The following is a 15,659-nucleotide window of genomic DNA, read 5'->3' as shown; positions in this document are numbered from 1 at the left end:
TTGTTTGAGGATTGTGAGCAGTAGGAGTTTTTTTGTTTTACAGGGTGTAGAAAAGAGGCTCTGTTAAGGATTATGGTTGAGGCTTTTTCGGTTTAGTTTCTGGAAGTTGGTTTTGGTTTGTGGGCATAAATATGATATGTGGATTTTGCATTGGCAACAACAGCAAGCGAGGAAAGACAAGGTTCATGTGCCTGCAGCCATGGTAAGCTTTGCCATCTTGCTGAGTTTTTGGATTTAGCCAGGCTTCGTTGTGCACTTCAGGGTATCTCAGGCCATGTTTATATGGTTGTAGGACATGTCTTTGGATGAAGCAATTGCAAGCTGCTCTTTAGTGAATTTCTTCGCTTTTATTCCACAAAACAAAGTATAGTCCAGCAACAATCAACATTGCACCAATGATCCCAGGTTTGATGTGAAAAGTAATTTTCTGTATCTGTAAACTGTGAAGTGAACAAGTTGTCCAAACTTTTCCAATCAATCACTTGTCCATTATTATTATTATCATTGCTTCTATCTTCACTGCAATATTCTTCATTTGTGATGAGACCATTAATGTGATGCTGTTGTTGGCTACTTTCTATTGTTGTTGGACTATCTAACTGTGGAAGTTCAATGAGTTGTTGTTTGTTGTCCATAACAAGAGTGTTTTGGTTTGATAGAAAATGTTGATCATTGCTAAGAGGGTGACTACCAAAATTTGTACCTTCATGCAAAATATCTGTGATTGATAAAGGTCTTGTTGTTGCGTAGGTTTGAAGTTGAATATCATCTCTGAAATATTGTGGCTGTTGTTGATTGCTATACCATGGTTCATAACCTGGCCTGTGACTTGGACTTGGCTTTTTAAATGCTCTACACACAAACCATCCTTCTTCCTGTGGAGGGCCATGTTCAGAGGTTTGATGCCTATACTCATGCATGATCCAATCAGTTTTTTTTCATTAGGGGCACGACCCTTGTAGAAGACAAGGGTTTTCCTCATTCCTATGATTCTATTTTTTTTTTTTTTGGAAGTTACAGCTTTATCTCCTCCAGTTGCTTTCCAGAATCCAGCAGCAGTGGCTCTATTAGTCCTTGTTCCTGTTGGATACTTCTTATCTTTGTGGCTGAAAAAGTACCACTCATTCTGTTGCTCATACCCTAGCTTGCATTTATCTTGTATGTCCCATGGTTCGATTGTTGTAATGTTTTTTTTTTTGCTGTTGTTTGTTTGATGCAGGAAATGGGATTGGACAACGAGGTTGCTACGTCGGAGAAGCAGAAAAAGTTGTTGGAGAGAATTCCGGGCATGGAATTGAATGAAGAAACCAAGAAACTGAGACAGGCTTGTTTCAAATCTAATTACAAGAAGAGACGATTGATTACCTTCCATCATTAAACTTATCATTGAATTTCACTGTCATTTGCATATTGGAATGTTGGATATAACAGTAAAAAGCCTCACACAGAGAGTATAGAGAATGTGAAAAACTCAAGACATGTTACTTGTTTTTTCATGTTGTTTTGTTTTTTTTTTTATATGTCCGTGGAGCATCATAACTTTATTGCCATCACCATGATTTCCACATCCACCAACCATGGTGTTCCATGCCACAACATTTCGAATCGACATCTCGTTGAATACTCTACGTGCATCAATTATATTTTGTTTTTGGCATACATGTTGATCAATGCACTAGCCACTAAAACAATGAGTCAAACGACTGTCTCAGAACAAGACTGTGAATCTGTTTTCCAAAATCATAATATCCCAAAGCATCATCACTTAGTACACTCAGCATGCTACTTCAAGTGAATTTGTCCCCGTTCGCAACAACCAACCGCATCAAATTGAACATGCTAAAAGCCTCTTCTGGTAAACAATTGAAGGTGTAGTAATAAATCATCACATTCCACGTAATCAAATCTCTAAAAGGAGCAACACAAAACACCCTCCTAGCATTTTCAACAAAAACACATTTCGCATATAAATCAACAAGAGCACAGCCAACAAAACAATCCAAATCAAATCCAACTTTCACTGTAAAATAGTGCAACTGAATTCCCATCTCAGCATCATAAAACCGAGCACAAGAACAAATCAAACCATTTAGAGTTATATAACCAGGAACCACCATCTCCAACAGCATCCTTTTAAAATAAGAAAAACACAACTGCTTACGATCCAATTCATTTTCATTATCGCATGATCATAATATTCCACGACACAATATTTCTCACAGGCAATCCATCAAACAGCTTCTCTGCATCTTCAGTTTCTTTACATTTAAGATAAACACTCAAAATCTGATTTAACAAGGAAAGAACATGACAAAATCCAAATTTTATTAAATGGGCATGTAATTGTTTTCCTTCAGGAAGATAACCCCTTTTTGGCTGAGATTTTGAGGGCGTTGGAACAAAACAAACGAACAGCGTCGTGGTCTTCGAAATGAGTTTGATCAGGAATTAACATAGCAGCTCTGAATCTGCTTGTGGAGCTACATGGATGATGAGATTGGTAGGAAGAGAAAGAGAAGCATTGTGTGAAGAATGAGATAGGGAATGAAAGGAAATGTAAATGACCGATTGATGGGAAAAAAATCAGGGCCAAAATCGGGGTATGACACTTAGCAGCTGGGGTGCTTCCACCATACTTGACTTACCAACAAAAGAAAAAATTATTCCACGATCTTAAACATTACTATTGGGATGAGCCTATTCTTTTCAAGAGAGGTGCCGACGACATTTTCCATTGATGTATCCCTGAAGATGAGGTAGAAAACATAATGTCCCACTTTCATTTTTCTCCCTATGGAGGACATGCAAGCACCTCAAAGACTTGCGCTAAGATCTTGCAAGCTGACCTCTTTTGGCCCATTCTGTGGAAAGATGTCCACATCGCAATCATCAATTGCGACCGGTGTCAATGCACTGACAACATATCTAGACGCGACGAAATACCACTTAAAGACATTTTGGAAGTAGAAATCTTCGATGTTTGGGGACTCGATTTTACGGGACCATTCCCATCTTCTTTTGGTAACAAGTATATCCTTGTTACGGTCGATTACATATCAAAATGGATAGAGGCCATAGCCTCTCCAACGAATGACACACGAGTGATTATTAGACTCTTTAAGCGTATAATCTTCCCTAGATTCAGAGTACCAAGACTTATCATCAGTGATGGTGGCTCCCATTTCATTTCAAGGATTTTTGAAAAGCTATTACTGAAATATGGAGTCTGGCACCGCGTAGCAACACCCTATCACCCACAAACGAGTGGGCAAGTAGAAGTCTCGAACCGAGAAATTAAACAAATCTTAGAAAAGACGATTGTCACGTCCAGGAAATATTGGTCCTCAAAATTACACGAAGCCTTATGGGCATATATGACAGCTTATAAGACCCCAATAGGAACCACACCTTTTAAGCTAGTTTATGGAAAATCATATCATCTGTCGGTAGAATTAGAACAAAAAGCATATTGGGCCATTAAGACCCTTAATCTCAATTATACTTCCGCAGACGAAAAAAGAATATTAGATATCCATGAACTAGAAGAACTTAGACTAGATGCGTATGAGAATGCCTGAATCTATAAAGAAAGAACAAAAAATGGCACGACAATCACATATCAAGGAAAAAGTTTAAGGAAGGCAACAAAGTACTTCTGTTTAACTCCCGCCTCAGACTCTTTCCCGGAAAACTTTGTTCTAGGTGGTCCGGTCCCTTCGAAATTACCAATGTCTTTTCAAATGGAGCGATGGAGATAAAGGGAAAAATGAGCGAACCATTTACAGTAAACGACCAGCGTTTGAAACATTATCACAACATTGACAACAATGATTTCATCGCAAATCTAAAGCTTGCAGAGCTGCCCGCTCATTCATAAGAATAACATCTATTCTATCTTTGTCGAGCTTACAACAATAAACAAAGCGCTTGGTGGGAGACAATCCACATTTTATCTTTAACTATTTAATTTAATTATCTAAATTTATGATTATTACTACTGCTTATTTTTCATTCTTTCTTTCTTTCTTATTTCGCATAAAGTCAATCAGTATCTTTATTTATTATTGGCCATTACTAACTTAATGTTGTTATCTACTTGATTTTATCTAGCTACTGACCATCACAATGCAACAAGTAGATTACATGGATATAGTCTTCAGAGGCAGAGCTCAAAGGAGACGTTTTAAGGCTCTAGCTCAGAGAGAAATGACAATAACCTTATACCCAGATGGACGCACCATGACCAAATTAGGTATAAGAGACAGTGTTATGTTCCTAATTAACCAACTAGGCTGGGACACCTTTGCTATCAAAAGAAAATTTAGTTCCTATAGTAGGTTGAATTTAGAATTCCTAAGCTCCCTAGTTTACCTGCTAAACCATGGTATGGGATTTAACAAAGGCCTCATCCCCTTTAGGTTGTTCGATAATGACTACCGCTACACCCATAGAGAAATAGATGAACTCCTAGGATGCCCTAATGGTTCTGATACCTTTACCATTACCCAGGAAGATAGGCTTGTAGACCTTGAATTAGATCACTTTTGGGTAACATAACAGGAAACGACCATCCCGAGCCAAACCTTATGCATTCAGAGAACATCCATAACCCTGCCATTCGTTACTTTCATAAGATCCTAACTCACACCTTATTTGGAAAGGAACAAAACAGAACCTTCGTGTACAAAGACGAATTCTTTATAATGTACTGCGCATCACATGCCCAACCTGTTAACGCCGCTACATTCATGAAAGATAATTTGCACCGTATAGTACAAGAAGACTATAGACCAATCTTAGTGTGAGGCTTAGTGACCATGATAGAAAATGCCATCGAACTGAGACAACCATTTATCAAGCTCTACCCTTTAGGTGTGATACAACCAATGAATATCGAATTTTTCTTCAACACCAGTATCATTAGGAACCTAGGTCTGAATGTGTTTGAATTTCTAATTAACCGCCAAGTAGTACACCTGTTTACCCTACTAGACCATATGTCCAGTCTACATGATAGGAAAAATTGGCTCTATGATTTGGATGGACCACCAGATGCACCACCTTCTCCTTCAGAGACACCCCAAATCTACGACCACTATGACAATTATCTCTCTGACACTGAATCACACACCCCAGTTATACCTGTTGCACCTCTCACCAATCATGCTGTTGCCATCGAAGTTGTTCAGACAGACGTCGCCAATCTAAGAGGCGAGCTAAGCACCTTGCGCGTGGAATTTCATGGCTTTATGGATGTAGTGACAGAGAACCTGAATCACATTTACCAGCACTTCTACTCGTTTGCTCCTCCTACCAGCAACTACCATAATGGCTAATTTATTTGAATATTACCGATTCACTGACATTTATTTTATTTTCTTGTTTGGAATTTTATTGTTGTTTTTACACATTGGGAATTTATTTAATTACTTCATTCCAGCAGACGAATTATATCATCTTTTCCCGTCAACCCCATTCTTTTATTTTTCAATTTTGCGTTTTAATGTCATTTTACCATATCTTGTTTCTCATTCCTACCTATATATTATGTTGGTTTTCTTCTAACTAATTATTAAACCATTATTTTATGCCGGTTAATTAAAATTCAAATGAAAATTATGGTCAAAGCAATAAAGAGGTCCACACATGGGAACAAACCGCACTGCATGCGGCGCCTGCCACACACAAGCTGTGGCGCCCATGTGAAGACTGTGGCGCCTGCCACGAGCATAAAAAGTGGCGTCAGTCACTACATTGCCGTTCACGCGAACGCTGCTACACTATTTGTCACATCAAACCCCTTAATTGCTTTGTCCCTTGCATGCTACACAATCTATTAAAGCCTTTTCAACTATTTTCAATTTCTTTGACCAAGGCATTGAAGACCGTAAATGAAATTTATTTCATTAATCAATTTCCAACCACCATCATCTCTATATAAACCACCAACATAACCTCACCAAACCACACCTCTCATAAATATAATTCTACTCTCTCTTGTTACTACATTACACAAGAAGTGTAAAATTCATCATGGCACATATGAGGGAATACGAAATAATGTTCAGAAACGGCGAGTCAGGTGAGTTACAGGAAGAGACTTACACGACTCTAAGCGCGAGAAAGATCGAATCAACAAGGTATGTCGATGAACCTTGCTTATTTGCCTTAGGAATTTTAGATAGTGTTAAATATATGCTAGGCACTTTAAATTTAAATTATTTCCTATGTCTTAAGGACCCTGTCTATGCTCAATTAACACTAGAATTTCTAAGTTCGTTAATTTTTAGTCCCACACCTAACACAAACTGCTCTAGTGGGATTGTCCAGTTTCGTTTATTCAACATCGAATATGCCCTTACATTTTCTCAACTAGCGGACCTGCTACATTTTCCCTATGGGGATGACGTAGTAAGTGAGGTCCCAGATACTGGGGGTTGACAACGCGTCTTTCAACCATTTTGGAGGGTAATAACCGGTACAGTAACCCATAATTTCGAGGGAAACAGAGCCATTTTAATTCACAACTCGGTTATTCGATATTTCTGCCAAATATTGGCGTCCACCATTTTTGGCCGAGCAAATTCTAACAAGGTGAACAAAAAGGAACTCTTTTATTTGTTCACCACATTTTTGCCACAAAAGGTGAATACCGTCTTTTTTATGCTATCTCACATGCAGGCCATTGTCAATGCGAAGAGATGGCCAATTATTTTTGGAGGTGTAATAACCTCCATAGTCAGAGTCCTAGGACTCGAAGAAAAATTCTCCAGGCTAACCCCGCTCCCGCATCATGCCATTGACATAGACATGGCAAGGAGCATGAAATTGGTAAAACGAAGGGGAGACGGTAAGTTTAATTTAATAATTGCAAATAATGTGTTACAAGGTTTCATCCTCCCAAATCCATCTCGCGCAGATGTGCGTAACCCAGAAAATTATTGTTATATTAATGATCAGGTGCCTAACAAAGTCCCCGCGCAGATTCTTGAGAATGTAGCTACTGGCAGGGACACCGATGAGGATTACATTCCGGAGCAAGCTGCTCCAGCTACTGACCCACACACCACACACATGTCATCTAAAAATGTTGCAGGTACATCCTCCAGCCAAAGACCTAGAAGAAGAAATGTGGCACCAACCACCCTTGATGGCATCTATGCTGAACTGCTGCGGCGTAGCGAATTAGACGCTCAACGCGACCTACAAATCCAAAACATGGAAGATCAACAAACTGAAATGATGCAAATCCTTCGCCAAATACAGCATCATCAGCACAACTACACTTTCAGAACCGAATAGAACATGTCTAGTTTGATTGATGAAATGGCAGCATTGACAGTGTGTGTGGAGGATCTCCAAGACTATACGCCACCTCACTATCCAGGAAACGATGAACGTCTACTTACACGTGGCAGAAGGCGCGAGTAGAAAGATACCCAGGTTCTACCTTTCTCTCATATCTTATATCGTTGCATTGGGGACAACGCACGATTTAAGCATGAGGGAGGAAGTTTTACCGCTTTTATTTACCGGTTTCTAGGTAGAATTAAATTATTCTTATTTCCTTTTGTTATTTTATTTCTGTTAAGTGTCAGTCGAGTCAAATATCAATGTGTTGTCGAGTCTTTATGCGTGGTTTCCGTTATTTGATAATTCTCCTATTTGCTTAAGCCATACAAAACTTAAAATCTAGACTTAGAGATACAATACATCTTTTGAAAATTCTAACCTATAAATAAAACTGAGGTTGAGTTGTAGAGATTTGGAAAAACTTTATAAGACCGGTATCGTTTTAACACCTTAAATATCCTAAGTATAAGATCGATTTGAGTACTTGTCATGCCATAGCCTTAAATTCTATCCTTTAATATTCCTTAAGTAGTTTATCTAGCAGTCAGCACCATCCTAAGCACACACTATGCGAGAATTCGATGCAAGTAAGTGTATGATCTCAGGCTTAAAAGAGAAAAAGATTGATGAAATGTATGAAAAATGTCGTTCCTTCTAAGTTAGGGGACCCTCACCCGGTCATTTAGCCCAACGGTATAACGATCTTTAACTGTTATTTGAGCCAGAGTGTGAAAAAGAAATAAATAAATAATGATGAGATCATAATCACTAACAAATTATCTTGCTATGAATGTGAAATGATAACGGGCTTAATGTGACTGTGTCAGAATGAAAAAGGATAAAAAGAAGGTTTAGTAAGGTAGGCTTAGGCATGACAACATGATTCATATTGGTTTGTATAGGAGGGAGACTTATGGTTGTAATATTATGACTATGTGTTCCAACAATACCCTTAGTATGGAAGTGAGTACCTGTTAATTCATTTTTTAACCAAAGTAAAGTTTATAGACTATAATGAGTATCCGAATGCAACTGTGTCTTTTACGAGCCTTGATACTTTATGCTGCAAAGATATTACCAAACTTTTTATTCATATACGAAACATTTGCTTGAGGACAAGCAAAGGTTTAAGTACGAGGGAGTTTAATAACGCGAAAACGTATCGTATTTTTGGCTTCATATGCATTGCTTTTTACTTGATTAACACTTATTATTATGCAGTATTTTATGTTTATTGCAGGTATTTATCGAATAAAAGGTTTACAAGCAAGCAAAGTGGAAAATAGAAAAAGGAAAGAAAAAGAGAAGAAAATGGAGAAAAATAGAGAGTATGGGCCCACCACACCAAATGTGCTTGTGGCGCCTATCACTTGGATGTGTGGCGCCCGCCACATGATCCAAAGAGAGTGGTGGCGCCCGCCACAAAGCATGGAAAATGTGGCGCTCATCCCTCAAAATGTGGCGCTCGCCATGGAGTCCAAAACTAGGGTTGTGGCAACCGCCACAACCCGGTCTTCCCTACTTTTTCTACATGATATTAGCCACGATTCCACTCACCTTTTGGCTACAATTTAGGGAAGTGGAAAATATATAAAAGAGAGTTGTTTCTCCTTAGCATCTCTCACTCTCTCTCTGCTTTCCATCGTACGCTTAATTTTAGTCAGATTTATTTTTTTAGTTTCCTAGGCAGTTTTTCCTACTTTGTAATAGTGATAGTTTCTCCACATCGGGGACTATTACAATCTATTTTATGCATTTGAATTCAATTGTAACGGTTACTCATTGCCAAAGCCTGCCGACATTATTTTATTTGAAGAATCAAGATTTAGTTCCATTTCTCAATTCGTAATCCAGGTTTTATTTTGATTGCTATTTTATTTATTTATGCCTTATTGCATGTTTGATTTTCCGAATACCATGTCTGTTACCGGACCCATGTCCGGCTAAAGCCTTAGGTATTGGTATGTAAAGACCTTCGAAACGACGGGATTCGTAAATAATTGGTGTAGGTTTTTTATAAAACTTATTTTTCCGGTTTTTAGTTTCTTATTTTAATCAAACTGTTTTTCGTACAAGAGTACAAAACAAGCAAAGGTTACGGTCAACAAGAACGTGAATTTGAGATTTTAACCAGATAGCTGAAACTAAGCATTAATCCTAAACACAGCGAGAGTACTTTAGGATTAATTACACTTTATTCATATTCAAAAATTACTTTTTAAATTCAAAATGAGACCGCGAGAGCCAAGCATTCTGGTTTAAGAGTATGGTCAGAGTCAATAAAACGAGAGTGTGAGACTAAATCCTTTTTATAAATAATTTCTACTGAAGAGTATTTTGACAAATAAGATTACACCAACTATCTATCGAATCCCCAAAGTTTGATACGTTACATACCGATATACATTTATCATATATATTTATTAATATTCCAAGTACGTTATAGTTATTTCTCTTTATCCTTCCAATATTAGAACGATCATCAGCCTTAGATTTACATAGTAACATTAGATGACGATATGTTCTATTATTAGTCCTTGTGGGTTCGATAATCTTCAAAACTACGCGATATGACTGTGCACTTGCAGTCACGATTCCCATAGACTTACTAAGTCGCGATCATCCATCTCCACACGCACTCCAAAGAGGTTCAACCACATGCTACTCTTCACAAACATCTTGAAGTGTTGAAGAAGATGAGAAAAGCTAAAATTTATAGTTATTGTTCCTTAATAATCAATAACATGGCAGTCACATTCTTTCAAAAAAAAGAGGGCCCGCTAAGTCGAACACCATAAAAGATGACTTAGGCAAAAATAAGGGAATCCCAATGGACCGAAAGCTTCAAAAAAGTTGTCCAGGTAAGATCAGTGATGAAAATCAAACAAAAGAAGCCATAAAAATCCTCAACAAAAACAAAAACAAAAACAAAATAAGGTGATTGCCATTTCAAGAGAATGTCATCTTGAATCCTTATCATGCACTTTCAAACTCTCTTAGAAGTTGAATGCGTGTGTCGATTTATTTAAACATAGAACTGTAGATCATCAAGAAGAAAGGGTGGGTTAAAATTAAATTTTGAGTCTTATATCCTTTTATTTTGAAAACCATGAACCAGACCATATTACAACCCATAAAAGACCTAATTGAGGCTGAGTTTATTCTGAAAGCATACTACAACAAAGTTATGTTAACCTGACTCCAAATTGCTAATTATTTGTATCGATCACATCATTTTCCACCCTGTGAATGTCTGGATCAATATTGTGTCCTGATCATTGACCCGTTCACTATATATCACCATCATTTCAATAATGATTGATTTCAAAATTTGCATTTGCATTGCATTAAAATTACAATTTTTGAACGAACAATTTTATTTGTAAGTCAACACTTAGCATCAAAGGAATCCCAACAATGCACAATTAGATGAGGAACTTGATCATGTGAAAGAAGTCCAGTCAAAGGCAAATCACTTAGAGAATTAATTAATCCGAGCCAATCACCTCAAGAGCCGCTTAGTCAAAGAACAAATCCTTGCAAGACTTAGACATAGGAAAGCCACCTAAAGAGCTCAGTGAGTCCAACTCTCCAAAGGTCGGTCAATCAAGATTCTACCACTCTAAGGTTCAGTTAGTCAACAACCACCATAAGATTCAAAAATTGGAGTAAGCCACATCATGGTTGTGGCAAACTGCTTCCAAACTCATTTCAAGGAAAAATCACATCAAAGACCCAACAAACTAGGGAAAGAGAACTACCAATGGGAAAATCATGTCCAAACTTTGAATTTGCTCAAGTGGAAAATCTATAATGCAACAACAATCTTTGAGTTCGAAATGAGTGTTGGGAAATCATGCTGGAAATTACCTTCCATCAAAATTCCTTTTCCCTCGATAAGAAACCATGTTACAAAGGAATTATTTCATCCATTACCCATCACAAGGGAATTGTTGGAAACCTTAAAGTCATTGCATAAATAATTGTCATGCAGTAATCATGTCACTTCACTCTAGCATCATGCCAGACATATCATTACATTCATATGACATATTCCCATAATATGAAGCCTTGAAAATCAAACGTCTGCAATAAAAGTCCAACCTTGCTTGGAACCTCTCAAAGTTCAATTCTTATTGGCACACATACATGCATCAATAAAAATGCACATCAAAGCATATTCAATCATAATCATGACATGAACCATTATTACTACAACCAATTACTCTATGCTTGTCAACAAAATCTCGGTAGTAGATTCCCTGGCTAATCTTGGCTGAAGATTTCCCAATTAAACCTCGGCAGCAAGTATTTCTTTCATTGAATCTTAGCATAAGATTCCCTGACTAATCTCGGCATAAGGTTTCCTAATAGACCTTGGCAGAAGGTATATTTCTTCCAACAAAATCTCGACAGAAGATTCCTTGGCTAATCTCAGCAATAGATTTCCCAGTAAGCCTCGACAAAACGTGTTTCCTCACATAATCTTGGTAGTAGATTCTCTGGATAATCTCGAAAGAATATTTCCATGTAGACCTCAAAAGTAGGTATATCTCTCTCTAGTGAATCTCATTAGTAGGTTCACTGGTTGATCTCAACAAAAGATTTCCTAGTTAAACCTCAATAGAAGGTACATTTCCTCCAACCAAATCTCGATAGTAGATTCCCTGATTGATCTCGGCAGAAGATATTTTCTCAACAAAAACCTCGGGAGTAGGTATCTCCTAGTGAGTCTCGGCAGTAGACTCCCTAGTGAGTTTATTTTGAATCTTCCCTAAGGAACCTCAACAACAGTCTTCTCTGGTGGAGCTTATTTAAGAATATTACTATGGAAGAACATGCAAGGAGTCAGATTAGTTGATCACCTCTCTCCCCAGTGATTTCACCTTGCATTTTCATTCACCAATAAAGACATCTCGCCAAGCCTCATTTCATGAATGTTAGCATTTGCATATCATAATCATTAATATATCATGCATAAAAGCAAATTAAAATTATGCATAACCGAAGTGTGATTCATACTCATTTTGCATTAACCCCGATCTCTTTGGTTGATCCTAAATCCCCTGGCCTTAAAGTCCAATTTTGTTTGGCGCCCTTAAACCATAATTCGTTTTTCATAGGCAAAATCCATCTAAAGTCGATATCTATTTTACTGATGCCCATGGTCAAGTCCAGCCTCGCCTAAAAAACTCTGTTTGAAGCCGATATGTATTTTACTTATTCCTGCGGTCAAGTCCAATCTCGCCTGGAATTTTATTTTTAAAGTGTAGTGTCGTCTGTTATTCTGTTATCTTTTCTCCAACATAACTGTTATCCTCAGTGAGTCTTCACCCACCTCATTATCCTTTTCATTTCCCATGGACCACTGTTACCATATATTTCCATCATTCACCACATGTCCACCTTTCATTCTTCATCCATCATAAAACATCCTGCTAGGGTTCATCTCATACCACATCATATCCATAGTAAACCAAAATAAAAAAAAAGAGTCATTCGTGCATTTATAGCATCTCATATCATTTTATATCATGTCATCAATGGACAAAATTTGGATCCTTTATTATATAACTATCTCCCACCGCGATCATATGAAAAGTGACCCTCTCCATATTCTCTGGTTGAAGATACTTAAATAGGGCCAACTGTCATACCCCAATTTTTCTCCTCATTCAATAAATTAATACATTCATCATGACATATGCATCATGTACATAACATATCATGCATTTCATTTTGCATAATGTTTAAAATGTCAACCAGAATAAATTTTCGAATTTACAGACATTCTAGTTGAATTGATTTTTAAGTGTAAATAAAATTAACAGGTGAAAAACTTTAAAATCGAGCTTACAAGCATCAATATTATTAATCTACGGTTCACGTAGTTTAACCTAACGTGCTCGTTTTATTTTTTCGACTACTTTTTCAGTTGCATATTTATCAGCCTAAGCCTTTTCAACCGGACATTTTTTACTTCAAAAATTAATAAAAACCTATATGTTTCTGAGACGTTTATTTCACGCTAATCATTTTGGTGCATTCAGTTAAATTTTTGAGTACTTTTATGCGTCACTTTTTTTTTCATTGTGAATCCTTTTATTTTTGTTGTTTTTACCAAAATATTCAAAATAATTAAATAGAATTATGTGTAGTGTCATTTCGAATTTATTCTAATTTTTTTGATATGTTTGATTTTAATTAGTTTTTACTTTAATTTTACACTAAAAATATAGAAATGGTATTGTTGTCTTTCGTTATAAAAAAAGTAGAAAACCCTAATTGGCCAATGTATAAATGTTGATGAAGTTGAGAGCAAGGGAGACCAGTCACTAATGCATAAACGCTGCCCACTTGCATACACGGATCTCTCTCAATTTGAGAACTCTAAAAAAAACGTAAAAAACAAAATTGAAGAGGTTGGTGGATCTTGATTGGTGTATGGGTTTCTTTGTTCATCTACCATACAACTATCACCTGCATTTATTTTAAACTCCTTCATCCAAACTTCTCCTTCCATTGTTACCCCCTCTCTCTCTCACCGCTTTCATTTTCTCCATTCATCCTTCTCTCCCTCATTTCTCCACTTCACATCAACAACCTAAACAGTACACCATACTATCTCTCTCACGGCCACCCTCACCATCATTTTCTCGGAAATACTTACTCCTATCTCATTCAAAATACATGATAACCTTCATCAACACCAGCATGCAATAGTGTGCCAAACCTCACGCAAACCTCACTGCTACTTGATCTTCTTCTTTCAACGTAACAACAACCCCATATCTACAAAAACACTCTCTCATTCATAACTTTCCCATATTCTTCTTAACACCACCCTTCATCCATCATAAAACCATAACCATTAAACCTACCTCCAAACTTCTTCATCTTCCCTCATAAACACAAAAAACTCATTACATATAAACACCAACTCACCTCATTTCACCTTCATTTACCAACCTTCCACACGATGCAACCTACATCATACAAATACGTTAAGTTAACCTTTTTCTCGTCCTTCACAACATGAGTGTGTACTCCCTCTATACTTCACATTAACCACATGCTGTAACTACCTCCACCATACACCTTCAACAAAAACTCACATATGGGTTGTAGAACATATCTGATGAGGGCTCATCCTCGCCCAAGTTAAGGGTTGTGAAGTGCGCAGGCGGTGAGTAGCGTTGCGCTATAGGTATTTGTACTTGGTCTTCGTCTTCGGAATCACGGTTCACCGAGTCATCAACCACGTCTTCTGCATCATCAACCACATCGTCTTCAACGTGGTGTTCAACATCTTGTTCGTCATCATCCACAAGATCAATAACCTGTGACTGAATATTCTGAGTTGGTTGAAATTGTTCCAACACAATGTATAACACTATATATTCGTAACCAGAATACTCATGGTTACGAAACATGTATTGTGCCTCCATGTCATTTTGAATCAATGACTTATAAAACCCGACTGAGTTATTTTCAGAAAAAAAAGGTTGTTGATAAAAAATTTGGGACACGGGTTGTCTAAGTTTGGACTCAATCTTTTTTTTTAGATAAGAGAAGTCAGCTCCTCTATTTAGACAAAAACGAGTGCAATCGGTGTTTCTAAATAGGAAGCCAGACATATCACATTCATAAGTCTCACCATTCACGTGAGCTTTGATTTTGTATTGTGATGACGATGCCATAATATGTGAAGATTTTGTGAAGATATTGTGAAGATATATGTGAAGATATTGTGAAGATATATGTGAAGATATTGTGAATACCTTTGTGAAAATTTGTGTGAATACTTATACTCACACATTAACCAAGCTTCCTCACGCATGCCTATCCATCAAATGCCTTCACCACCTAGTCTGCAAGATTCCCGCGCATGCCTTACACGTGTCGCATCTTTGCATGCAACACCACCACCAAGCCTTCCCCTAGACAAGACAAGTGCAACCTACTCTGTACCAATGCATGCTAACCTATCCACCTAGCCTGCATCTAGCCTGCACCTAGCATGCAAGATTCCCACGCATGCCTTTTCAAATATGTTGTCTCGGCTTTAGCTTTGCTTGCACCAACATTAGCTTCGTCTTCATGTGCAAATTGAAAGTGAATAACTCCATAGCAAAAAGTTAAACTTCTTAAACTTCTTGAACTTACAATGTTATTCAAAAGCTAAACTATCTCCTTTTTCCATTATGTGTTTAAAATAATATTCAATCTTATTTAAGCTTAATTATTTATTTTAAACAACCTGATTAACTAAGTTGAATTAAAAACCAATTTAAACTTTCTAAAAC

The 15,659-nt window shown here is 37.2% G+C and overlaps 2 pseudogenes; both read right to left on the bottom strand.

Moving 5' to 3' along the window:
* Positions 1 to 347: 347 nt before the first annotated feature.
* Positions 348 to 1,480, bottom strand: LOC127123573 (NAC domain-containing protein 30-like; annotated as a pseudogene).
* On the bottom strand, positions 1,472 to 4,834 carry LOC127123572 (pentatricopeptide repeat-containing protein At2g46050, mitochondrial-like; annotated as a pseudogene).
* Positions 4,835 to 15,659: the final 10,825 nt, after the last annotated feature.

Source organism: Lathyrus oleraceus, chromosome 2 (genome assembly GCF_024323335.1).
Source record: "Lathyrus oleraceus cultivar Zhongwan6 chromosome 2, CAAS_Psat_ZW6_1.0, whole genome shotgun sequence".
Classification (NCBI taxonomy): Eukaryota; Viridiplantae; Streptophyta; class Magnoliopsida; order Fabales; family Fabaceae; genus Lathyrus; species Lathyrus oleraceus.
This window is presented reverse-complemented; position numbering and strand designations above follow the sequence as displayed.